Here is a 25,950-nt window from a genome sequence, read left to right as displayed (position 1 = left end):
CCCGAGCCGCCAGCGCCTCCACCCCCCGCAGCCCACTACGCTTCGTATTTACCGACACGGGGGTCCCGCGACCCAGCCCCGGGGGAGCCTGGCTGCCCTCGGCCGAGCCGCGGCCCACGCCTCGCCCCTGAAGCCGCGGGGCAGCGCCGGGACGGGCTGAGCCGGGCAGGCCCCGGCTCCCTCCCGCCGCCCCCGGGGCAGCGGCGGCCCCGTGCGCGGGGTCCGGGCCGGGGCCGCCAGCCCGGCCCCTCCCCGCGGCCTCCGGCCGGGGCGCGGAGCCCCTGGCCCGGCGGGGGGGCGCGGCGGGTCCGTGTCCGGGCCCGGCCCCGAGCTCGGGGGGTGGGGGGAAGCGCGGCGCGGAGGAGGGGCCGCGGTGCCCGCCGGAGCGCCCGGCCGTAGGGGCGGGGAGTCTCCTCCTCCTCCCGCAGCGCGGCTCCGGCTCCCCGCACGCACCGGAGCGCCCGGCTCCCTCCTCCCTTCCCCTCCTCCCCCCCTTCCCTCCCCGGGTCGCCGCGGCTCCGGGAGGAGCGGGGGGGGCCCCCGCTTCCTTCCCTCCCCCCCGCCTGCTCCCACCCGCAGCGCCGAGGAGAGGCAGGTGAGGACCCGGCCGCGTCCCCGCTCCCCCGCCCCGCGGGAGAGGCGGCCGCGATGGCGGCGGCGGCGGCGCCCGCCGAGGCGCTAGGCCCCGGCCGCCCGCCCCCGGCCTCTCCCCGCCGGGCGGCCCCGCCGGGGCGGGGGGAGGGGGTGGGGGGGTGGAGGCGTCCCGCACCCCCGGCCCCTTCACCGCAGAAAGTTTCTCAGCAACTTTCTTCCGGGCCCGAGCCGCCGCCCGCGGGGCTGAGGGGTCGGGCGGGCGGGCGGGAGGGAGCGGCGGCGGTGCGGGCTGGGACCGGGAGTGGCGGCGAGGGAGGGGGAAACAAGTTTGTGAGGGGAGGCCGCTCCCCGCCACCTGCCGCCGGGCTCCCGCCGCGGCCCCTGCCCGCCCGGCTGCCGCGGCCGCGGGGCGCTGCGGGGCGGCTGCTCGTTCCGGGCCCGGGTCGGTGCCGGGTCCCTGCTCGGCTCCCGGGCGCTGGCACCGCTGGGCAGAGCCGGCCGGGACCGGGGGACGTGAAAGGGCCAAATGCAGGACGAGGCTTCGCGAGTCTCCCGTGGCTTGGCCTGCGTGGGGTCGTCGCCTGTGCATTGGTTGTTTGGTTTTTTTTTTCGTTCTTAGCGTTCTGGTTTGTATCCCTGCATCGAGCGGGAGCGCGCGACTGCTGTAAATTTCTGAGTCATTAATTCAAACGTTCAAGTCATCACGCTTCGTCAAGCCTCCTTGTCTTCCTCGCGGTTAAAAAACAGAGAGCCGTGCCGGACACGCGCCGGCCCCCGTTCCTGCGGAGGCTGCGTGGGACCTTCTGTGCTGCACAGACCCGCAGGCTCGCTGCGAGCGAAGGTGTGCGCGTGTCCCTCGGGCCGGAGGCTGGCCTGTCTGCTTCACCGTTCCGTAGATCTACAAATACACGGGTTTTGTCACATTCGCTTCAGAATGGTCTGTTCCAGGTGTCTGGTTTGCCTGTGGGTACGGTCCAGTTTGCACTGGGAAAACTGGAATAGAAGTATTTCCGAACCTCGTGTTGTTGAGAAGGTGTATTCAAATGTACCTGCTGGATTTAACCCTAAGCAAAGACTGGTCAGGAGCTAAAAAGTAGATGCTTAGATTTACTTAAACTGGCAGAATGATCCAAAACCAGTGTAAAACTTGGAGCATGTTACCAAGGAAGGTGTATTGTCTTTCTCTTAATAATTCATAGATGGCTGAATGAAATTTCAGGCAAATTTTGCAAGCAAAACTGACCTTGAGTCAGGGCAGCAAGACACAAAAGTTTACCTCAGTCTTTTTCTTTCATTTTTGGAAGGTAAGCCCTTGAAGAGGAGTTTCTAATAAAATTGCCTTGTCGGTTACGCTTGCGGTATCTCTGTCAGTAGGCAGTACAGTTTTGCCCTAACTCTCTGCTTCTGCAGGCCTCATAGGCATGAGAACTGTTCCTTTCCAAACAGCAAAACCTTGTACTTCCGCTCGTGTTTCTGATGCGTGTCTGTGGATTTAGCTGTAGAAGGCTCCTGCTGAGCATGGGCATAGCGTGGAGACTCTGGGTGTGTTTCGCACAGCCAGGGTGTCAGGGTTAAGCTCGCGATGAGGTAGCATCTGTGACGGGAAGAGGAGAGCAGCACTGGCTCTGTGCTGAATTTCGAAGAAGAAGATCCAGCCATGCCAGGCGTGTGAAAGGGTGACAGTATTTGGTAGCAACGATTGCTGGTAATAATTCCACGAGTTTCGTCAGCTTTATTTCCTCAGGAGGTGCAGCTCAAACACAACTACAGAATCTGTGTGCCGTCAGTCACTAATAACTCTTCTGGCTGTTAGCCGATTTCAAAGAAATTTGGCAACAGAGGTCTCCCAGGTGAGCAATTTCTGCAAAATTCTTGAAAGTAAGGAAGCCATGTGGAAAAAGAGCTCTTAACCTGCACACCGGAGAGTTCGCGCCAACACTTATCTCAAGCTGGAAATTGATGCAGGAAACGGGGCCTCACTGGTTTTGTTACTCGTTGAGCTACTTGTCCAGTTTTCAGTAGCTTTTTAGTATCTGGACCCTGGCACTGCTCTTTGAAATCTGAAGAACTTCATTTGGAATGAGGGTAGTGAGCCCAAGGTAGCTTTAATCTGTATTTCATATTACAATGAGAGATTTTCAGGGGAATATTTATTACCTAGTAACAGTTCTTTGGCTATGAAACAAATGAACAAAATTGAAAGTATATTTAAATTGCTACATTATTTGAAGTGGCTAGAAGAATACTTCGTAAATCTTTGGTGTGCTGCGTACTGTGTAACAGAATTATTGAAAAAATGCAGCGCACAATTTAGGTTTTTAATCAATATTCATGTAGCAGAGCAGAGAACTACGGTTCTGCACTAGAGCAATATTCTTTATTTTGAGCTTTGCATACTTCCTGCAGCTCCCAAGAATAAAATCAGCACTCTGTTCGCTCCAATAAATGATGGCTGTCATGTGACAGTGATGTGAAAGTCTGCGGTGCGGCACAAGTCAGTTTGTGGTCAAAGTTTACTTTAGGCACAAAGTAGCTGCATGGTTTTCCTTTTCTATATGCGCTGTCTGCGAACAAAAGCTGTGCATTTCCGATAGATAATTCTTTATGTTCAAGCTGTTAGTTAAAAGAAATACGCTCTTTCATTCGGATTCCCTACTTGGATCCAACTGTTTCGCCTCATACTTTGATCATGCTTTGAGTAAGCTACCTTGATGTTAATTTAAAAATTGGTGTCAGTATTAACACAAAGAACACTTCAGGAACACCTGCTTATTCTGCTGCGTCACATCAAGCAGCCTTTTCCCGACGGAACACCTTCCCATGCATGCATGCACAGGCTGTGACTTCTGTGAAGCCCTTGTGAAAGGTTTCGGGCTTGTGATACTGGAAGTCCTCTGCTCATTGATGGAACAGATTGAGAAACTACATTACTCCCTCAATAATCCAACTACTGTAGCAGTATGCTTTAGTTTTTGTCATGGAGCAACCACCTCTGAATACAAGTAGATAGCTCGGTCTTGGTATTTATTTAATTTTTGTTCTCCTTGAGAATGCCAGTAGGATGCTGCTTTATAGTCATAGATTTTATGCGGCGGCAGCCACTAATTTGTTTTTGTTGGTTTTTTTTTTTTTTTAAATACAAACTGCTTTACAGTTGCCATATGGTGATTTGTTTCAATCACTAAGTCCCTGGCTGCATTCAAACCAATGATTTAGAGCTGCAGGGTTCCAGATTGTATTATCAATTGCCAGGTTTTGAAGGCAAACCTGGACAACTCCCATGTGTACCCTGAATGTAGCAGGAAAAAGAGTCGTATCGAAAAGATGCTGTCAACTAACTGTAGGGCAAGCTTAATTTTAGGTTTTAAGAGGTCATTCTTACTGCCATTTCCACCTATCATGGTTTATCCTTAATGGTGCCAGTGCATCAAAGCAGAAACTGGAACCAAAGCAAGTTACTGAAATGAGTGGGACTGCACCCTTAGGTAAGGTTAACACGCACGGCTGACTGCAAGATGAGAGACCAGGATAATAGGAACGTTAATGCTAGAATTTAAGTAAGTAAACGTTATTACTTGTGCATGAGGTTTTTTTCCCTTTAGATTTAACCACATATTTTTTAAAAATGTAAAGGATAACTGGAACCACAGAATCACAGAATGGTAGGGGTTGGAAGGGACCTCTGTGGGTCATCTAGTCCAACCCTCCTGCCGAAGCAGGGTCGCCTAGAGCAGGTTGCGCAGGACCTTGTCCAGGCAGGTCTTGAATATCTCCAGAGAAGGAGACTCCACAACCTCCCTGGGCAGCCTGTTCCAGTGCTCCGTCACCCTCAGAGGGAAGAAGTTCTTCCTCCTGTTCAGACGGAACTTCCTCTGCTTCAGTTTGTGCCCATTGCTCCTTGTCCTGTCTCTGGGCACCACTGAAAAGAGTTTGGCCCCATCCTCCTGACACCCACCCTTGAGGTACTTATAAACATTTATTAGGTCCCCTCGCAGTAGGAAGTAGGATCGGAAATACTCTTTTTGTTGTCGCTTGGGGTAGGCACCTGCATCGGGCACCAGGTTTCACCCCGTGTCCCGACAGTCGTGGATCAAAGTTGCACTCAGCTGAAATGAGCCTGTGAGCTGAGGGTCTGCTGTGAGGACTGCCAGCCCTGGCTTGTATCCAAGCCCTGCAGCCCAATGGGATACAGTGGGATACTGCAGGGATCGTCAATAAGCGGATCCTTGGCCGCATTGACTATTGTGACTGAGACTGGGGTTTTGTTTTGATTTTTCTTGACTGCAGTGTTAGGTAATGTTACAGGGTATGGTTGGGGAGTGATGGGGAAGTCATGACCACTAAAACCTCAGACTGGCATTATCTGTATTTCAGCTTCTTGAGTACTCTTAGATGTTGCATAGGAAATTAGGTAACTTTTTTTCGCTAACCTGGCTGTATTTTATCCTTGTATTTTTGGAAGGCAGATGCTATTATAATAGTGCTATATGAGACTAATTCTGTATTGACTACATCTGTATGTTAAATGTTTATGTAAATTTTGAATTCTGATGGAGCTGCTGAACTTCAAATAATTTGTCTTTCACATTGGTACCTCAGGGGGATGAAAAACTTCTGTGGCTTAAGATAGACGTTTCTGTGGCTTTCTTTGCACTAGAAGTCTAGAGAAGTCTGTGACGAAGAAGTGATTCTTCAGAAGCTTCGAGCCAACCCTTCAGTTCAGATTTTAGGATCAGCTAGACCAGGCTTACAGAAGTGAATAACTTCATTTACATCCATTGACAGTGAAGTTGAGTAAACATACCCACATAGGTAAATCTTTGTAGATCAGGGTCTTTAACTTTGTTTTGGGGAAACTTCCATGAGCATTTTGTGACATTAGTCAGGCATTTAAAGTCAGTCTTCGTATTGGAAGAATTTGGTTCAATGGGGTTAATTTCCCTTCTTTGCACATGCCCAAAGCACCTTCTAATCTTAGTAAAATTGAGACAGTGATAGTATTTTATTCATGGTGTGAAAGATGAAGTGTAAATGCAGTCAGGTCTCAAGTACGCTTAGCAGGACTGATGGCCCCGTAGCAAAAGAAGAGTCAGAGTGGAGGATGGTGTTCATGTTCAGTCCCGTTCTGAATGTTTGCCCACGGTTTAGGCAAGCTTTCCGATGGTGCATGTAAAGTTCAGCTTCAGGAAGAAAAATACAGTACTCGGGCTAAAGGTTTTGAAATTTTTGACCATACTTAATGTCCTGATGATTGTAAGAAAAGGCAGTGCTTGTTCAAGGTATTAAAAGCGTAATTAGAGGGCACTATGAATCTCTTGTGTATTGCAATTGTATAGCATTATAACCGTTTTGGCAGGCAGCCAGGAAAAGAAGGCATGAAACAAATTAATACTGAACAATCCTCTTCTAATAAGTTATTTTAAGTATGGTTAGATAACAAAATTAGTATTTATACTTAAAATGTGACAAAAGAAAAATAGTTTTGGGTTATGCGTATCTTCTTGCTTTTCAAGAGCATTTTATTGGAAACTAAAATCGTGACCAACACTTTTAACCACAGAAGAATAAAAAAAAAAAAAAAAAAACCACCAAAAAACCCTCCAAAGTCCTTTTGTGTACTTTGCTCTTCCTTTCTACACTCTAACTGTTTCTGGTTGGCTTTTACCAGCTTAGCTTTTTTAACACAAGTACTCTGTTTTGCCAGCAACAGTACACCAAAGTCCAGAAGCTGAAAGACTGCCAAGGATAGGATGGCCACAGGCTTTGCTGGTTCTGGGGCTCCCTTTCTGAGCACCCAGTGTTGCCCAGCATCTCAGATGGTGGGGACCAGTGGTGGACCTCTGGTCTGACTCAGAGGTGTTTGGGCTAGATGGACTGTTGGTCTGATTCATAACAGCTGGTGTTTCAACAGGCTGAACTTAAGGAACACGTGCCTCTAAGATGAGCAATGCTGTTAAGGCTTTTGTCAAAGCATGCTCCACTGAAAAATAAATATAGTATTAAAGTCTAGAAAATATTTTCAAAATATACATTTATCTGAAACTAGCATTCATTTGCCAAACTGTGGGAAAGAAAACATTAACAAAGAGCTGTGATTGAGGAAAGAAATTTGAACATGAATACAAAAGTTCTGTATTTCGTTGTAAAGTGTTGAAAAGAAATGAAGAAGTTTAGTAGTACATCTTCCAAGTTATTTTTTTAGTTCTTTTGTATCTCCTTTCTTTGTCTGGATTCTGATACTGTGTTTCTGAATGGTTGCAGTTTGAGATTAAAACCTTACCTTACTGATTTCCAAATGGAAGTCTTCAGAAACATATTAACAGGCGAAATTTGTAGTGTTTCTGTTAAAAGTTTAACAAGGTTAGTCCGTGTGACACAGAGAATTAATTGTGACAAGTAGGTCTGAAATCTATGTAAAACATTGGTCTCCAAACATCTTTGGAATCTGCACAAAACCTAATAGCAAACTTCACTTTTGAAAAATCTGTAGAGATGTGGCATTTATATTCATGTGAGGACTAAGCAAGGGAGGAAAACTTATGGTGATAAAAGCCAGTGTTTTGTGTCCCATTTCTCATAACTTCTTGAGCTGAAATGTACCAGCAGAGTATTTTACTCCTTCTGGTGGTTTTGTTGATACATAGTATTTAGTATTTGTGACTAGCTCCTATTCCAGTAGTTCAGCTGAAGTACTCCACGTTTGCTTAGAGGTGTGAACTTTTTTTGGTGCTGTTATGAAGCTGCAGAAATACATAATAGTGCATATTATGCACTTGTAGGTAATTTATCTTAATGGAAAATCTTGCAATGCTTCAGTGACAAGTGAACCTGAAAATACGGAATTTTTTTTTTTTCTTTTTCCTAATGCAAATTTATGCAAGGCTTAGATAAAATCCGTAGGGCAATGACCATTCTCTGCTTTGCGTGATGACTGGCCCAGGTGAGTGGTGTATCATTCTTGTGAGAAGGCCATCCCATACTGCATGGAGGTGGAAAACTCGTGGTTTTCTTGTTTGTTTGGGTTTTTATCCTAAATCTTAACAGATGTTTCTCCCCCCAGCCCGGGAGAAATTCTTAATCTCTCAAGTAAAAGTTTTTGGAAGCTTAGTTAAAGGGAAGATTTCAGAATGGGTTCTTTCAGCCACAGATGGCAGTTCAGATACTGCCTGTTTTAAATAAAAATATTCAGGTTTTCTTCCAGCAGTAATATCTTAAAATGTAAGCATGCTGTCTGGTTTCTGAGACATGTGATATTTGGGATTTTTGCCAGATGTTTTTTGGGTGTCCTGCCCCCCCCCCCCCCCAAGTTCTAGGTAGAAGATGCATTGGTAGAATGACGAAGTCCTGAAAGTAGAGGGAGGGGTTCGCTTAACTGATACTGATGTTAAATATTTGTTTAAAGGACTGTTAAAGGTTGTCATAGTATTAGCCAGATCAGCTCATCCGTACCCAACTGAAAATCATGCACTGGAGAGCAATAAAGAGTGTACTAGTTCCACTGTGGGCACCCATGTTTAATTATGCTTTTGTAGCAAAGTTAAATACTCTATTCAGGAACACTTACATCGTAGAGCAAAATACTATTCCTTTTGAAAACAACTACCTGTGGAGGAAAGAGAAGAGAAAACCAGGATAATTCCTGAGCTGTTACTACTAGTCAGTTGGGGAAATTTTACTGAGTAAAATTTCTTTTCTCAGCAGCCACACTTTTTCAAGCCTGAAAAGCAAGTATTGTATTAATATTCTGTAGGGGGTGCAAAAAGGATTATGGTTTGGCTTGTGGTTTGGTGTGGGGGGGCTTGTTGGGTGGGGTTTTGGGGTGTTTTTTTTTTAGTTCTGTGGTTTTCAAGTGAGCGAGCAAAATGCAAGTACAAAATTCTAAGCTTTAGAAGACACAAAAATTAAACGCTGACTTGTGTATGGCTTTAGAGGCTAAGATGCAATTTTAACTTTCAAGTACAGTTTTGTACTGTATTTGAAGTACAGTTATACACTTAAAACACAATTCATAAATGATAGTGGTTGAGGTTATTTAAAGTGATAAGGTTTCAAAATAGCTTGCTGAGTAATTACATTTATTATGTAATTTGCTAAAGATACCAATCTCCTTTTTCATTTTAGGAAATATTTCTTAGCTTGTACGCTGTAGAAACCTGTAGAACTGATTGATTCAGGCAATCACAATGTATGTAAGATGAGACAAGTGATAGTTCATAGATGAAAAATGATTTCCCTGGAAACATTTGACTTGTTCATACAAAGTAGGTGTGTTTAAATATTCTGGAATTAATTTGTATTGGTTATTAAATCTAGAGGTCTCTGATTATCTTAGCCTCCCCCCCCCACTTAGCTAAGGTCTGACATACCTTCAGAATACTATTTAAATTTGGTGCATACATGGTGAAACTGTAGCTAAGTTAATACTAAGTGACTTACATTAACAAGCATGACACCTTGATTTTATATGGTTATTTTAAATTATTATTTTAACTTAGCTTTGCACTTCTTCATTCATTTACTGGAGAAAGAGACGTTTACAGAGTCAGTAAAATAGCTTGACTCTAACTATGTATTAGGTTTACACGAATCTTGTTAGCTTTTGGCCAGGGGCATGAATTTTCTGCGTCTGTGTTTAATGTAATAATTAAGCATCTTAATTCTTTTAAGCTATATATATAATTATTTAAGGAATGAAAGCCCAAATTATATGCAGGACATTTTTTTTTTCTTCCTAATTTGCATTCAGTGGCATTTGAATAGAAAGTCTGATTGAAATTTGTGTAAATAACCAGCACTACATTGTGAGGTAAGTGTTAATGATATGTTGCATTTTGGGTAAGGATATAAAAGGCAATTTTAAATGCAGGACACATTTTGTTTTAAATCTGATGTATTCATTTACAAAAGGGAATATTAGCTTTAATTTGTTAATTAATTTTGGTCACCAAAACCTCTAAGGTGTTTACTTGCAAGTTTTTCTTTTCTTTGAAAATATGAACAAAAATGTCTCCTTTGTCTTTTAACCGTATCTTGTCTAAATGTTCCTCAGATTCTAAGGAAGCAATATCTAAATAATATTAATTGGGGATGAGATCTTATACAGTTGTTACAGTGTATGTTACTTTAGGTATTTAGGTGTTCGAATTCTGATTCCAGGTGGTTATGAATGAGCTCTGCTGATTCGGTGGTTTGAATTTGTTTAAAATTTTTGTGGCTAACAACATAGTTTAAATAATTTTTTAATTTAATGTAGATTATCCTAACAGTAAATTTAGGTCTTTATGTAAGTTGATTTTACAATTTTAAAAAAGATTTCTTCCTCCAATTTAAGTATTAAAAAAATGCCATCAGAAGGGTAACTTTCCATTATTACATGGCACGTGGTCAGTTAGCATGTGACTTAATTTGGGTGTGCAGGTCTGTTGTATTTTATTTTTGCTGTTACACAAACACTTAGAAGTAGACATTGTTTACTGCATTATATGTAGTGTATTATACCCAGGTAACCAAGTAATTTAGATGTCTGAGTCAAATCATCTTCAGGCCCACAGAGTAGCCTGCCAAAGCTTTTGAGCCGGTGGGCTAATCACAGTGTAAGACACTTTTTAGGAAACCCTAACTGCACCAACAGGGAGCTGAAAAGATTGTGTTATTGCTGCATGATTTCTACAGCTTGGAAACCATGCCATTAAACTGTTGCTTCTCTTAAAGTCTTTCCTAGACTTGGGCTATTGTAACTTTTTCCCTCACATTTCCTCTGAAACTGAAAAGGCGAGGCAGATGCATTAGACTGTACAGTTTTACAGTCAGAAAATTTGAATGGGATTATATACTTTGTTGACAAACCTTGCCGTGTAAAACAACTTTTCACATGCTTTAAATTTAAATGAAAATTATACTTTTTTTCCATTTTTTAATTGTTTGTTTCATCAAATTGATTGGGGTGGGGCTTTGTTTGTTGGCTTGTTTTTAGCTCATTAGGAAGTGGAAAAATCTGAACCTATTTTTATTCACAGGTATTTTAGCATTGCTGTTCTGGGACATGATCCTTTTTCACACTGAAGTCAAGTGCAAGATTCCTCTTGACTTCAGGGAGAGCTGGATTAGCTTTACACAAAAGGACCAAATTGTCCTCTGGAATAAGTGGAGGCAACTCTATTGAAGCAGACTTCACTGGAATATGAAATGAAAACAAAGAAGTGTTGCCTGCCATTACAGGCAGTGAAATTGGATCTGTTAGCTCAAACAGCTAGGTCAATGTAGCAATTGGATCAAAGAAGTTTTCCTTTTTCCAATTAGATTGTACAGATATACTTATTCACTGCATTGAGGAGTGAATAAGATGTCACTTATTTTTGACTACAAGTATTTTACAGAAGCTAGAATCTGTTTATGAACTCTTTTGTCTCTGTGGCACAAGAATTATCATGAGAAAACTCATACACTTTTTAAACTGTTGGCAAATGTTCAAGCAGTGTATCCTTAAGTAGCTGAAAGGGATTCACATACTGTTTAAATTTAATGGGCTTTATGTGACAAGTTGTGTGGGGTTTGGGGGGCTGGGTTTGTATTTTCAGCATGAGGCTGGCGTGCTGAGTGGCTTTCTGTAGTCTTGCTGAGCTGGGAAGACGGTAATTCATTTACACTGAAAGTTGGACTGGGTGTTATCCTGTGTGTTTGCCAGTGGTGCCTGGAGTAATCTCACAGTAGATATTAGCACTTTCGGCATCTTTTTTTATGCTTTACACAGTGGTGTCTGTATTGCAGACACAAACGATCAAGAAATAGTATTTGAAAAATCAACTCAAATACAGTGATTACTTACGTAATGCTGTGTTATACTACTTGTAAAACCTATTGTTTGTCACTCTCGCGTATGAAGTTTTTCCTTCAGTGCTTCTGGTATCTGTTGGGATCATGAATTAATTCAACAGTCTGTGTGATTATTTTGAGCTAAGCGCTGTATGGCTTTCTTGTACTTTCCCTTTGAAGTTTTCACAAAGGGAAGGGGGGCTGGAACGTTGTAATCTGCTTAGAATAATTTCAGAATGAGTTCTTAAATGCTGCTTCGTGTTTCTTTATTAACATATGAAATAAAATCCTCTGCCTGGGAAGAATGCAGATCCACAGAGCTCTTAGCTGTTTAGCATCTGTAGCTCTGCAAAAAAAAAACATCCCCAAATAACTTCTGCTGCAATATTTAGCTGGTGTTAAGGGGTTAAGTAGTAAACTGAAATTCTCACTTGAGGTGCTAAATTTACAAAACAAGACACAAGAACTGTTTTAAGATTGGTCATAGTTAGGAAGCTTATAGAACCACCAGCATCTTCCCGGAAACATCCTGTACTTTTGTCGTCTTCAGCTAGCTTCATCTATTCATGGCCTTAACTGCTTCTTGGTTTTTAGAAACTCTGGCTGCAACTTCTTTGTGACTAAGGCGCATTGTCAGTCAGTCCCGTCCTCCCCATGCCAGCCAACTGTCCCCTTAATGCAGCAATTCACTTGGATGAATAGTGCTCATACTTTAAGGAGACAATTGCCTACCAGAGAGAGTGCCAAGTTGATTTAACTTTGTGCAAGTGTGAAAGAGTTTTTAAATGGATGATGTCAACTAATGTTGGCCCAGGGCTTCAGCTGCCTGGAAATTGTTATAATCTGATTGGGAGTATGTCCAAATTTGTTTAAAATATTTTAGTCAACCACTTGGCTGCAGAGAGCATTAGTACCCCAGAAACTGTCGTCAGACGATCGTCCTTGGTCTGTCGGAACTACAGTGGACGTGTCCTGGCCAAATGTACAACATGGCCTTTAAAATGGACTCTTTTTGGCATCACATCACTAAATTGGTGAAAGAATACGGGATTCGTGTTTGTAATCTGCTTTTCCAGTTTAGTTTAATGCCACAGCATGTGTTTGAAACAGTTGGATGTGTAATAGAGTATAAACCCACGACTGTAGCCTGCCATGACTGTAAGATTTTCAGAGCTGAGCTGCCATTTAGCCAAACCAGCTATTGGATTATCCCCTACCTGGAAATGTTTAGAAACGGACAGAATTTTAGGAAAACTGCATCGCTGCTTTGCTCGCCAGGAATTTTTGATGCATGTTTAGTGGAAGTTGAAAGGATGGTTACTTTTTAGGTACACCATCACACGAATATAGAGGGTTTGGTGCTGTGCATTCTTTCTTCCCTAGCAAGTGTAAGCACAGGCCTTTTCTTAGCATAATTTGCGGTGTGCTGTGTCTTCACTGCACTTCCAAAGGGAAGAGAGAAGGTGAAAAAATTTAAGGAAAAAACATGTGGAGAAGATGCTCCCTGAAATTCCTGATGCTTCTATTTTACAGAGGCCAGGAAATCTGGGGAAAGGAGTTACTTTTGTCAAGAGCCTGAGAAAATACGGGAATTAAACTAGATGTGTAAAAAGGATGCTATTAACAAAATGACCAGTTTAAAGGAGATTAAAATTCTTGCAGGCATGATAGTTGGACAGTATGCCTGGTAAACTTGTATTTTCCCAACATTAAGTACTGAGTATATACGGGGGCGGGGAAGAGGGTGTTTTCCTTGCTTCTCTGAGATCATTAGGCCATTACAGCTGCAACAACATTACTACTACTTGAGATACATTTGTGGAGAAAAAAACCCCATTGTTATTTCAGTGCCTGGCTGGAATAAGTAGTTTGTTAAGCAGTGCCGTGAGATTGTTAGTTGCTTTGAGGACATCCCAATTAGTAGATACGCAACTATTAATTACTAAGTGTATTGTGTGCATCAGAAAAAAAAATATTTAGATTGGAAAAGGTGAAGAACAGGATGAGATGACTGGCTGGGTGGATGAGAGCAGAGCAGTGGATGTTGTTTATCTTGAGTTTAGTAAGGCGTTTGACACGATCTCCCAATAGCATCTTCATAGCCAAACTGATGAAGTACACGCCAGATGAGTGAACAGTGAGAGTGACTGCAAACCGACTGAACTGCTGGGCTGGAAGGGTTGTCATCAGTGGCACAAAGTCCAGCTGGAGGCCAGTCACTAGTGTTGCACCGCAGGGCTCGATACCGGGGCCAGTTCTATTTAACATCTTCGTTACTGACCTAGGTGGTCACGCAGAGGTGCACCCTCAGCGAGTTTGCAGAGGATACAAAACTGATGTGGGATACAAAATGCAGATGTGGATATCTGTCCCAAGACAGCACACCTTGTTCACAAATTGACAGTCATTTATGCACTTAACGTTACCAAATTCATCTTCCTAATACATATGCATCATTATTCTATTTAATGATTGGTTAAAACCTTCTTGGCTAGAATGCATATTGGTACACATGCTCACTTTCTCCATCTTTTGAGTCTGGGCTATAAATGGGGTAGGTGGTCCGTGACTCGGTGGTTGCGATCTCCGCCTGTTGGAATTACCTTTCCCCAGGTTACCTGTTTCTTTTGGCAAGTCTAAACGTTTCTTCGTGGTTTACTAGCTGGGCTAGTAACACATCAGTTCGAGTTCTGCTCTCAACAACCGTCTCCTGCTTATTAGACAAAGGCACATCGTTTAGGTAAGATTAATTTCTTGTCTGGCTTTAAACCAGCAAGGGTAGGGCTATACAATGGACATCTATAGCAACAGTGTCTCAGGACAGCTTGGTTCGGACAACAGTCCTTTCACCCTACTCGGCACTGGTGAAGGCACACCTGGAGTGCTGTATCTGCCTCTGGGCTCCCCAGTGCAAGAGAGACGTGGACATACTGGAGAGAGTCCAGCAAAAGGCCACAAAGATGATGAAGGGACTGGAGCACCTGTCCTGTGAGGAAAGGCCGAGAGAGCTGGGACTGCTCATCCTGGAGAAGAGAAGGCTCAGGGGTATCTTATGTGTAGAAATACCTGATGGGGTGGAATAAAGAGGACAGAGCCAGGCTTCTCTCGGTAGAGTCCACTGACAGGACAAGAGGCAATGGACACAAATTATAATACAGGAAATTCCATTTAAACATTAGAAAAAAATGTGGTGTTTTTTTTAATGTAAGGGTGATGGAATGCTGGAACAGGTGGTCAAAAAATGTTGTGCAGTCTCCATCTTTGGCAATAACTTAAATCCCAACTGGTCACAGCCCTGGGCGACTTGCTGTCATTGACATGGCTTTGAGCAGGGGAATTGGCAGAAATCACTTCTAGCTTCAGCTGTTCTGTGATTTTTATGAAAGGAGTTGAGGGCCACAACAATAAATGTGGTAGCTGAAATGAAACAAAACACAGGTGTTGAAAGGCAGAATATTTTTGTTTGTTTGTTTTGGAACCCGGGATTTTTTGTTTGTTTCTACCTTCTTTCTTGTGACAGCTTAAGAGGGGAGATAACTCTTTGCAGAGGCATTGTTCTCTTGGGTTTCTTTGCTTTTTGCTATTGATATCGAGTCTGTGTATGGCTTTGTCTGCTGTGTCCTCTCCCCACTCTCATGGCAGCAGTGGCGAGGATACTGTTAACTTCTCTGCTGTCTGGAAGACTGAGCAGCAAGAGAGGCTTTGAAGTCAAGGAAATGTTTTCATCTCATATTTGGAAACGTGTTTTTTCAACATCTCAGGCTAATTTTTTTTCTTTTTAATGCTGTAAAAATTTAGGATGTGAATGCTGCACTTGCTCCAACATTCTCTTTACCAGTGGTGATAAGGTGTTGCCTTTAGTTTTCTCCCTACCTTTGACTAAATGTACTGAAGTGATGAATCCACGCTGTTGTTCTGTTGGTGTTAGAACTACAAACTTCTGTTAGACTAGTACAAAACATGGAGGTGAAAAAGGAGCTGAAACAGTTGCATGAGGATTTAAACACACTATTATCTTTAATCTCTTACCAATAGAAATACAGTCACAACGAAACCTAGCATTTGAGCTTGCTTCACAAAAAGGCACCTGGTCAGTTTAGGAAGGTGGGACTCAGTAGTTTTCAACTCTGTCTTTGGACTTGAGTGTTAAAAATAAGATAAATAGTCAACACTATGCTGAAGAAAAATTGGTTGAACTTGGACTTGAACTTCAGAGGGCACTTAGAAACCTTGTGAAACAAAACTGCAACTTCACACAATTGGTACGGATAAAAATACTTGTGTATATTGAAAATTGGCTTGGTTTTGTCATTTTCTCAAGTTGCCTGGCTGTTGGTTGTAATTTCTGCAGAAGTTCTCAATTCCAGTCTTCTATCAAGATGTTAAAAGTTATACTTCCCTTCGAACAATGTCTCATTTGCAAATGAATAACTGTGTTTTCAGAAGCTCATTTGTGTTCTCTGGTAATTAGGACAGCTATTAAACAGTTGAATGGCTACTACTGCACAGGAGCATATATTTGTGGAACTATCATTTACAAATTGGAAATATAAGGGAGTTCTTTTTATAAAACAAAATGTTTGTAGTATTACTGTTACAGTAAATCTTTGTAATGTCCTGACCTTCCCAAATACACTGCTTAAACCTTTTAAGGAAAAAAACGATGCTCACATCTCGTTCAGGAGTTTTGCTTTTGCACTTAGAAGTAGTACAGCTTTCCAAACAGCAAGGAAGCAAGGATAACTGTACTGTAGACAGTAAGCAACAAATAGAACATTTGGTTAAGATATAAATTCATTTATATATGGTCTGTAAGGTCTTAATCTGCGTGTGATGCTGTTTTGTTTTTGGTGTTTTGGGTTGGTTTGGGTTTTTTTAGAAAAAAAAAGGCTTCAGGAGCGATCTGAGGAACTACAGATCAGTAAGTCTGACAACTGTATGGAGTAAATCAGTTGAAATAATAATGAAGGTAACATGGATGAACATGATGTATTGAGGAAGAATTAAGAGCCTGCTATGAAGGGATGTTATGTTTTGCAAACTCACTGGTGGTTTTTGGAAGGCAAGCACATGGATAAGTAAGATCTGACAGAAGTAGTTTACTTGGGTATCCAGCAGGCATTTGACAAGGGCCCCCGCCAAACAAAGCAGCCATGGGATAGGGGGAAAGGACTTTATGTGGTTAAATTAATAACTAAAATGCTAGAAAGGGAGAGTTGGAGTGAATAGAGAGGGCTCCCGTGTAACAGTTCTCCAGGGTTATGTTAATGGAGAACGTTCAGTTTTGTAAAGGATGTAGAAGAAAAGTGAGCTCACAGACTTTGCTGATGGGTAGCAGATGCAAAGGCAGGCCCTAGCATTGCACAAGGACTTGACAGTGCTCAGCAACCAGACATCAAAATGGCAGATGAAATTTCCCATAAACAGCTTCATGTGGTGTATTTGGAGGTGGGGAGGAGCAAGCTTACCTTCACATCTAGAAAGGAGCTCAGAGCCTGACTATTGCCACTAGAAATGGTTAGGAAAGAGAGAGTAACGATTATGCTGTTTAAAGAAAAGAAATTTTACCAAATTGAATTATTGTATGTAGTTCTGCCCCACTTACCTCTATCTCTGTCACCATCTCAAAAAGAAGGTAGATGAAGTTTTAAGGAAGAGCAGATATGAAACAATTTCTGTAAGAGGAGCAACATGAATTTGTTAGGGTAGAAATGGCAACCAAAAAGTGGTGTGACAGAATCCTGTAAAGTGTTCGGTAGCCAACAGGACATAAATAGGGAGTGTTTATTCATTGTCTTTTTTTAGTGCGCACACACTGAGAAGTATCTAATGAAACTAGCAGCTGATGAATTGAAAACAGACAAAAGGAGGTGGTTCTCGACAGAACGTGTAATTAAGCTATAGAATTTCTTGCCTCAGGAATTTAAGGAAGCTAAACATTACATCAGTGCAGAGGGAAACTGCCGTTTCATGGAAGAAGAATCATCAAATGCAGATACCTATTCTTGTTCAGGAAATCCTGCTTCTGCAAACTGTTGGGGGCTCAGGGACTATTCTGGGAAGTATTACTATATATCTATTGCATTCTTCCATGCTTCACTCGGTCTGTAGTATTGGCTGTTGTTAGGGTATTTGAGTGGGCACGGACCTTTTGGTCTTGCTCAGTACAGCCATTTCTTTGTTGTAAAGCCTGGCGCCCCCCCCCGCCCTTGGTTTTTTTCTGATTTCTCTTACTTGTTTTCCAGAATTCATTCTACCAGTAGCACTCGAACTTTGGGTCAAAATGGGGCACTAACCTGTTCAGGGGGTGTTTTATGGTCGCTGGCTACATATTCTTTTCTTTGTATGACCTTGTATGTGCCACCAAAATATAAAATCTCCATGAAGTAAGGGCCATGTTCAGGGCAAGCTTAGGACTGCACATACATGTCAGTTGGTGGCTGAATTTTCTATGATTTTGTCTTCTTGCTGCTGCATAGTACGTTTTTGGTCATGTAATGGATGTACTTCCAATCACATCTCCCTTGTATGCCCCTTGCACAATAGAGACACTTTAGGGAAAGATGTGTTTTAAGGAGGAGGCATTTTTGAGTGGGTATTGATTGAACAAATGCATGGTCTGGGCTGCCTGTAGGCTGGTTATTTCTGCTCTCCCCTCAGACTCCTTTGCGGCGATTTTGTATTGCCTTTCCCTCCCTCAGAGATGCTAAGCCTCCATCTCTCTGTTGTATGTGACCCACTTATCGATAAAAATATACTTTCTTTCTGTCTGTAGTGACTATTGAAATAACCAAGCGACCTCTCTATTTGTAAATGGAGAAGTATTATTATGAGGGCATACTTTGTGCTGGATGGAAATACTGTGTTTGAGAAGATTCACACTATTTGAAACAAGAGGCTGCTATTTAATATGGCTGCCCTGTTCGTTTTGTTAAGGTCGCAGCTGTGCAAATCACAGATGATTTTTACTGTTTGTTTTAATCTTAATTGATTATTTTCATTTAGTAGCATACTTTACTGTGTCAGCAATTTTTGAATCCAAGTCCCTGCTTTCTATAGAGACATCCTTAAAGTTTAGGCTGGCTTTAGGCACTTAGGCTTAGTAATATATTTTCATCCAGTTATTCACCATTTTATGAAGATACGGACTTCTGAATAGCTTTCTATATGCAGTGGCATTATTTTAAAATAGTTCTTTCATATTCAACAGGTGCTATAATTTGTACAAAGATGTCAGATGTATGGGGTTTTTATTTGAATATATGCTTATTTTTCCACAAATGGACCTCTAACCGTTGTGCGAGGGGAAAATGTAGTGACTGCTAATGTTTACTTACAACTTAAGCTGATTTAGGGTAGTGCCACTTCTCACCTTCTTGAAAGAAAACCTTTCTAGCCTAATTCTTTGATTCACTAACAGAAGGGGACCCTTAGACGTGCTATGCAATGTAAATGTGAGCTTTAGATACCAGGAGACAGGTTGGTGAATGCTAGCTGTGGCTGCCTATACTTAAGCTAGTTCTGTAGGCTGCCTTTACAGTCAGTGGAGAGAAATGAGCACTTTCACTGCATGATTCATCTACCCTCAGATAGATGTCTAAATTTGGAAGATGAATTCCACCTGAAGTCCATTACGGAATATAAATGTCATTAGTTTAAATTAGGGAATTATTTAAAAGGACATTAGCTTGACTGGCACGGCAATTAAGTGAAAGTCTTTTGTTTTCTACCATGGGTTAGTTTTCAGAGGTTTAAAATCAGCACTCTGTAGCCTGTTTTATATTTTGTGTTATTTGAATCTGTTCTGCTTGTATGGTAGATTTGAAACTTAACAAGTGGGGCATATTCCCATTGCCTAGTTTCTAAGCATCTAGCTCTGTGAAGCTGTCCAAGTAGTCTTGTTGCCAGCTGCCTTGACTGGGGGGGGGGAGAACTAGCATAATTAGAAGAGCAGAACGTGTAACAATTTTTTTTTCTGCTCTAATCTCTATTCAATGTTAGTGATAAAAAAACCCCAAATCTTTAGGTGTCCTTCAAATCATTGCTCCTTTAGAGGAGCCTGTGTCTCTCCACTGGCTGTAGAGGAAGCCTGTGTAAGGTGGTCCACACTTCAAATTTTCAGGACCAAAAGGTAGTCAGTGCAAATAACCTTCCTTAATTTTTGTTGCTTTTTGTCTGGGGTCAACACCTGGAATTGTTGGTGTCCTTTTTACATAAGTTTCATGCTGTGCCATGCGCACTCACTCTGCTGTGCTTGAAAACACTCCATTTCCCTTCCCTTCTTTTTTCCTGAATATAGGCCTTGATTCCAGTCAGTGGCAATCTCCTGGTCTTTTCTCTTTCTTTCCTTTTGGGAACTCTGCTTTTTATGTCATCATTTGTGGCATTTTTATCCTCCTGATCACACTGATCAAGTCCTGTGATCAGACTCTATCCTTATACCTGAATCAGAGAGAAGATTGCTATCATGCCACTTCTATTTTTCTATCCTATTAATTATAGTTATGTTTAGTTATATATAAAAGGCTGATGGAGCTCTGTGAAGTTTGTTGTTTCGGGGTTTTTTTACATTAAAGTAAGTATTTTTTTATATCCTACATCAGCCTGAACATTCTACAAAGTAGTTTAGGATTAGAAAATAACCTGAAATGTTGTTGCGAGTTATGTATGGTAGAGAAACCTGAATCTTTCAAATATTTTCCTCCACCAGATACAAACATGGGGGAAAGAGGAGTTCCTCATTAAGAGCTTAGGGGAAATCACTACTTGGAAACTCAGAACTGGAGGGTTATTGGAGTTCCTAACTGGGAAAACTGGGTGCTGTACAGATACTGTGTGGAGTCCTTACTTGTACTGACAAGGATGCAAAACAGTTCTTGGCTCTCTAACAAAAATAGCAAAAGTCAGAAGTCACAGATGTGACATGCTACGGGAAGATAGGGCGACAGATGAAGCACATTGTCTGTCCTTCCTTAACACTAGCAGAGCATTTTGTCAAACAGAAATTGCCAGGTGCTCCTAGAAGAAAATGCTTTCCCTGCAAGAGGGAACATGAAAACCGCAGTAGTCTCTACCAGTTGGGAATGGCTGGATAATTCTCCCCATCACTACTCTGGCAATTTAATGCTAGGTGTTGTATGAGCAGGAAATGCAAACCTGTCATTTTGTGTGATAAGGAACAGTTGCTGAGCTCTCTACTTGACATTGAGTAGGACTTTGCTTGGGGACAACAGCCCTATTTCATGTTGAGTTACCACCGTTATTTGGTAGAAACACGAAGTGGTACCCACTCCTTCCCTGTAGATTGTTCCAAGAAAGCTACTCCCTTCTGGTTGTTCCTTTCTTTTTACTGTGTATTTGGGATTTAGTGCTGTATTGTGCAGATCTTACCTGTCTTTAGACCAGTCACCAGTGAACTATGCCACCGCTCTGGTGGCTGAAGGTACAGGTATTTACTACTTCTGATTCTGCTCAGCCTCAGAGTTATCACTCTTCGGTATTATTCTTTGTGAATAGGGGTGGATTCTGGTGGTGAGCAGTCCACAAATTGCTCTGAACAGCAGAACCTGTGTTTTCAGCAGATTCATTTTGTGTTTAGTCTAGAAAATAGTGTTTAAAAATATGCAAAACTGATTCTTAAAGCTAACCTGTGGGGTGATAGTATTACATTGCGTCCTCCTTGAAAGGTGACATTTAGAAGCATCAAGTTTATAAAACTGGGGAGGATTTAAGGAATATTTGAAGTTTAGAAGATTTGAGGCTTAGCACGGAAATCCTATTTCTGCTGCACAGGGAACGCCTCTAACTTTATCTCACATACAGCTTCGTATTTAAGCTCATGAGAAGTGAGAAATACAAGTTTTTACTTATTTGTAAACCATTAGTGTAGATCAGTATAAGAAGAACCAGAACACTGAAATGAATAAGAAAACCACATAAAAGAACTTAAAATACCTCTACCCCAGCCTCTACAAGAGATCTGGAACGCAGCTTTCTTCCTTTTCTCTTGTTTTGTGGGAACATGATAAAATAGAATTCTTTAAAATGTATGTATTTTTTAAATTTGTTTTCAATAAATATTTGGGTTTTATTGAAATTTTCAGTTGGAGCTTGTCAAATCTGCAGCGAGGTACATATTTCAGCTCTTTTAAGCGTGCTGCTTATTTTTGAAGATGAGAAGTTCTGTCACTGAAATGTTTCCATCTTAGGCAGCATTAATTCTTTTTAAATATTGTTAATTTGTTGTTTCCTTCATTATTACTGATAACTTAAATCCTTGTGACCTGTGACCAAAATTTAAATAACTTGTGGAAGTTACTGAGGAATAAGTTTTGATGTGCACGCTTCTGCTGAATCCCTAATATTTCCCCCCCACCCTTCAGTGTTTCTACCTTTAACATTTAATTAAAATGGAGATTGTCATTCCTTCTGGCAATACTTTTGGAGTCAAAACAGTACTGCTAAAAGCTCTGCTGACTCGTTAGGAACAAGAATATTTGCTACTAAACAGTAGTTATTTAGCCTGAAGGGAATCTGTAAATATACATTGTGTACTCCTGAAAACAAGGTACCAGCAGGATTCAGCACACAAAATGGCCAAAGCGTCTTACCCATTTAGAAGAGAGTTACCTGAACCTGTCGATAAAAACTGAAGGATGTCTTTGTGCTGTGCCCTATTGTAGGTTAACAGCATTTACCTACCTGAAATATGTCAAAACTGTTTTCTATTGCTCTTTTCTTTGTTATGTGATTACTAATATTCTGTTTCTTTTTTAAAGAGAACTCATATCATTGTAGCTGTTGCTCTAGCATCTCTTCACTCTCCTGTTCACACCCTTCTCTCATCTATTCCTGTTTGATTTTCTATCCTGTACAGTGGCTAACTTATCAGAGTTATCAGTTGTGTTCACTTTGCACATCTTTAGAGAGTAGTGGCTGATAATGTGTTTTACGTTCTGCTGGCTAGTTCACGCTTGGGTTATGTTGCCTGCATGGTAAGGAGTGGTCTGAGCTGGAAAATGCTAAATTGGAGGGAAGACCTGTTGCCTATTATGGAAAACCTCTTAAAAAGATGAACAGAGAACTGATGTCATCTTTAGAAGATGTCTGAAGACTTCAATGGTTTTTTGAGCTGTATTTTGATAAACCTCCCCACCACAGGCAGTGCCAAGATGGTTCCTCTTTGTTTCACTCCATCAAATAAGAACACCCTCAGGAAAAGTTTGTCTTTTCTTTGTCTTTTTTTCAGAAAACTATGAACTATGTTTAAAGCCCTTTCAGTAATTTTAAGTAGTAGAGGAAGATGAGTCTAAAGGAAAACCAACAAGGAATGGGAAGGGAATGCTGTGTGGTTTTCTGTTACATGCCATCATTGCAGGCTTTGTAGTCCTGGTACATGCCACTTGAATTGCTAGTCTAGAGCTGGAAAGAGTTGAGTATTTTGATTCCTTGGGCAAATGAAACGGCATGAACACGAGGCAAAGTTACACTTTGTTTTTGAAAGGAAACAATTCAGATTTGATTTTTTTTTTTTTTTTTTTGGTAGTGGGCTCACAAAAGTGCTAGCAAAATTCCTGCATTTGGAACAAAACTTTTGTTGGAGGTGGAGGATACAGCTATTTTGCAGAAGCCAACCCTGGCCTAGGAGAAGTGATGGTAACCTACAAATAAGCCAGTTTTGCTTGCCAAGACAAGAAGAAAGCGGGTGCTTTCATTCTTGCGGTGTGCTTGCTGAGGTGCAGCAGAAGTATCTTCTGCAGAAGCAGATGAGCTTGGAAGGTAGAGCCACTGCATGGCTGAGCTTGATGCACTTTGCAAAACGTAGTGCAGTGTCCTTGTAGGGTAGATGATGGACAGGACAATCATAGAATCATAAAATAGTTTGGATTGGAAGGGAACTTTAAAGGTCATCTAGTCCAACCTCTCTACCATGGGCAGAGACATCTGCAACAAGGTCAGGTTGCTCAGAGCCCTGTCCAGCCTGACCTTGAATGTTTCCAGGGATGGGGCATCTACCACCTCTCTGGGCAACCTGTGCCAGTGTTTCATAACCCTCATTGTAAACAATTTCTTCCTTATGTCCAGTCTAAATCTGCCCCCTTCTAGTTTAAAACCATTACCCCTTGTCTTATCACAACAGGGCCTACTGAAGAGTCCATCCCCATATTTCTTATAAGCGCCTTTTAAGAACTGAAAGGCTTCAATAAGGTCTCTCTGGAGCCTTCTCTTCTCGAGGCTAAACAGTCCCACCTCTCTCAGCCTTTCTTCATGGGAGAGGTGTTCCAGCCCTCTGATCAGTTTTGTGGCCTCCTCTGGACCCTCTCCAACAGATCACAGAATCACAGAATGGTAGGGGTTGGAAGGGACCTCTGTGGGTCATCTAGTCCAACCCTCCTGCCGAAGCAGGGTCGCCTAGAGCAGGTTGCGCAGGACCTTGTCCAGGCAGGTCTTGAATATCTCCAGAGAAGGAGACTCCACAACCTCCCTGGGCAACTTGTTCCAGTGCTCTGTCACCCTCAGAGGGAAGACGTTCTTCCTCATGTTCAGACGGAACTTCCTGTGCCTCAGTTTGTGCCCATTGCCCCTTGTCCTGTCACTGGGCACCACTGAAAAGAGCTTGGCCCCATCCTCCTGACACCCACCCTTCAGATATTTGTAGGCATTTATTAGGTCCCCTCGCAGCCTTCTCTTCTTCGGGCTGAACAAGCCCAACTCCCTCAGCCTCTCCTCGTAGGGGAGATGTTCCAGTCCCCTCACCATCCTTGTAGCCCTCCGCTGGACTCTCTCCAGTAGCTCTTCATCTTTCTTGAACTGGGGAGCCCAGAACTGGACAGAGTACTCCAGATGAGGCCTCACCAGGGTAGAATAGAGGGGGAGGTAAACCTCCCTCATCCTGCTGGCCACACTCTTCTTGACGCACCCCAGTATCCCATTGGCCTTCTTGGCAGCCAGGGCACACTGCTGGCTCATGGTTAACCTGTCGTCCACCAGGACACCCAGGTCCCTCTCCGCAGATCTGCTCTCCAGCAGGTCCGCCCCCAGCCTGTACTGATGCATGGGGTTGTTCCTCCCCAGGTGCAGGACCCTGCATTTGCCTTTGTTGAACCTCATCAGGTTCCTCTCTGCCCAACTTTCCAGCCTATCCAGGTCACGCTGAATGGCAGCACAGCCTTCCGGTGTGTCTACCACACCTCCCAGTTTTGTGTCATCAGCAAACTTGCTGAGGGTACATTCTAACTCTTCATCCAGGTCGTTGATGAAGAAGTTAAACAAGACTGGGCCCAGTACTGACCCCTGGGGGACACCACTTGTTACCAGCCTCCAACTAGACTCAGCGCCGCTGATGACAACCCTCTGAGTTCTGCCATTCAGCCAGTTCTCTATCCACTTCACCGACCACTCATCCAGCCCACACTTCCTGAGCTTCCGTAGGAGGATATCATAGGAGACTGTGTTGAAAGCCTTGCTGAAGTCGAGGTAGACAAGGTCCATGTCCTTCCTGTGCTGGAGGCTCCAGAGCTGGATGCAGGACTCCAGGTGGGGTCTCACCAGAGCGGAGTAGAGGGGCAGAATTGCCTCCCTCGCCCTGCTGGCCATGGTGCTTTTGATGCAGCCCAGGATGTGGTTGGCTTTCTGGGCTGTGAGTGCCCATTGTCAGCTCATGTCCAGCTTTTCATCCCACAGTACCCCCAAGTCCTCAGCAGGGCTGCTCTCAATCCCTGCATCCCCAAGTCTGTGTTGATACTTGGGGTTGCCCCAACCCTGGTGCAGGACCTTGCATTTGGCCTTGTTGAACCTCATGAGGTTCACACAGGCCCACCTCTCCAGCTTGTCCAGGTCCCTCTGGATGACATCCTGTCCTTTTGGTGCATTAGCTGCACCACTCAGCTTGGTGTCATCTGCAGACTTGCTCAGGGTGCACTTGATCCTGCTGTCTATGTCACTGATGAAGACTGGTCCCAGTATTGGTCCCAGTACGGACCCCTGAGGGACACCACTTGTCACCAGTCTCCATCTGGACACTGAGCCATTGACCACTATCCTCTGGATGCAGCCTTCCAGCCAATTCCTTAGCCACCAAATAGTCCACCCATCAAATCCATATCTTTCCAATTTAGAGAGAAGGACGTTGTGAGGGACTGTGTCAAAGGCCTTACAGATGTCCAGGTAGATGACATCTGTTGCTTTTGCCTTGTCCACTGATGTAAGTCATTCCATCAGAGAATGCCACTAGGTTGGTCAGGCAGGAAGCCCTTGGTGAAGCCATGCTGGCTGTCTCAGATCACCTCCCTGTCCTCCATGGGCCTTAGCATAGCTTCTAGGAGGACCTGTTCCCTGATCTTCCCAGGCACAGGGGTAAGGCTGACAGGTCCGTACTTCCCAGGGTTGTCCTTCCTACCGTTTTTTTTAAAGTGGGTACAATGTTTCCCTTTTTCCAGTCACCAGGGTCTTCACCTGACTGCAGTGACTTTTCAAGTATCATGGAGAGTGACTTGGCAACTATGTCAGCCAGTTCCCTCAGGACTCTGGTATGCATCTCATCAG

The 25,950-nt window shown here is 43.0% G+C and overlaps 1 protein-coding gene across 1 annotated transcript in view; it reads left to right on the top strand.

Annotated features, from left to right (window-relative positions):
- The first annotated feature begins 443 nt into the window (after positions 1-443).
- YES1 (YES proto-oncogene 1, Src family tyrosine kinase) overlaps positions 444-25,950 on the top strand; it is a 55,166-nt gene continuing 29,659 nt past the window's right edge. The window contains exon 1 of the mRNA XM_075416381.1: positions 444-595. The gene's annotated coding sequence lies outside the window, so the exon portion shown is untranslated. The remainder of the gene's footprint in view (positions 596-25,950) is intronic.

Source organism: Opisthocomus hoazin, chromosome 3, assembly GCF_030867145.1.
Source record: "Opisthocomus hoazin isolate bOpiHoa1 chromosome 3, bOpiHoa1.hap1, whole genome shotgun sequence".
Classification (NCBI taxonomy): domain Eukaryota; kingdom Metazoa; phylum Chordata; class Aves; order Opisthocomiformes; family Opisthocomidae; genus Opisthocomus; species Opisthocomus hoazin.
Note: the sequence above shows the minus strand (reverse complement) of the source record. Positions and strands in the feature narration are given on the sequence as shown.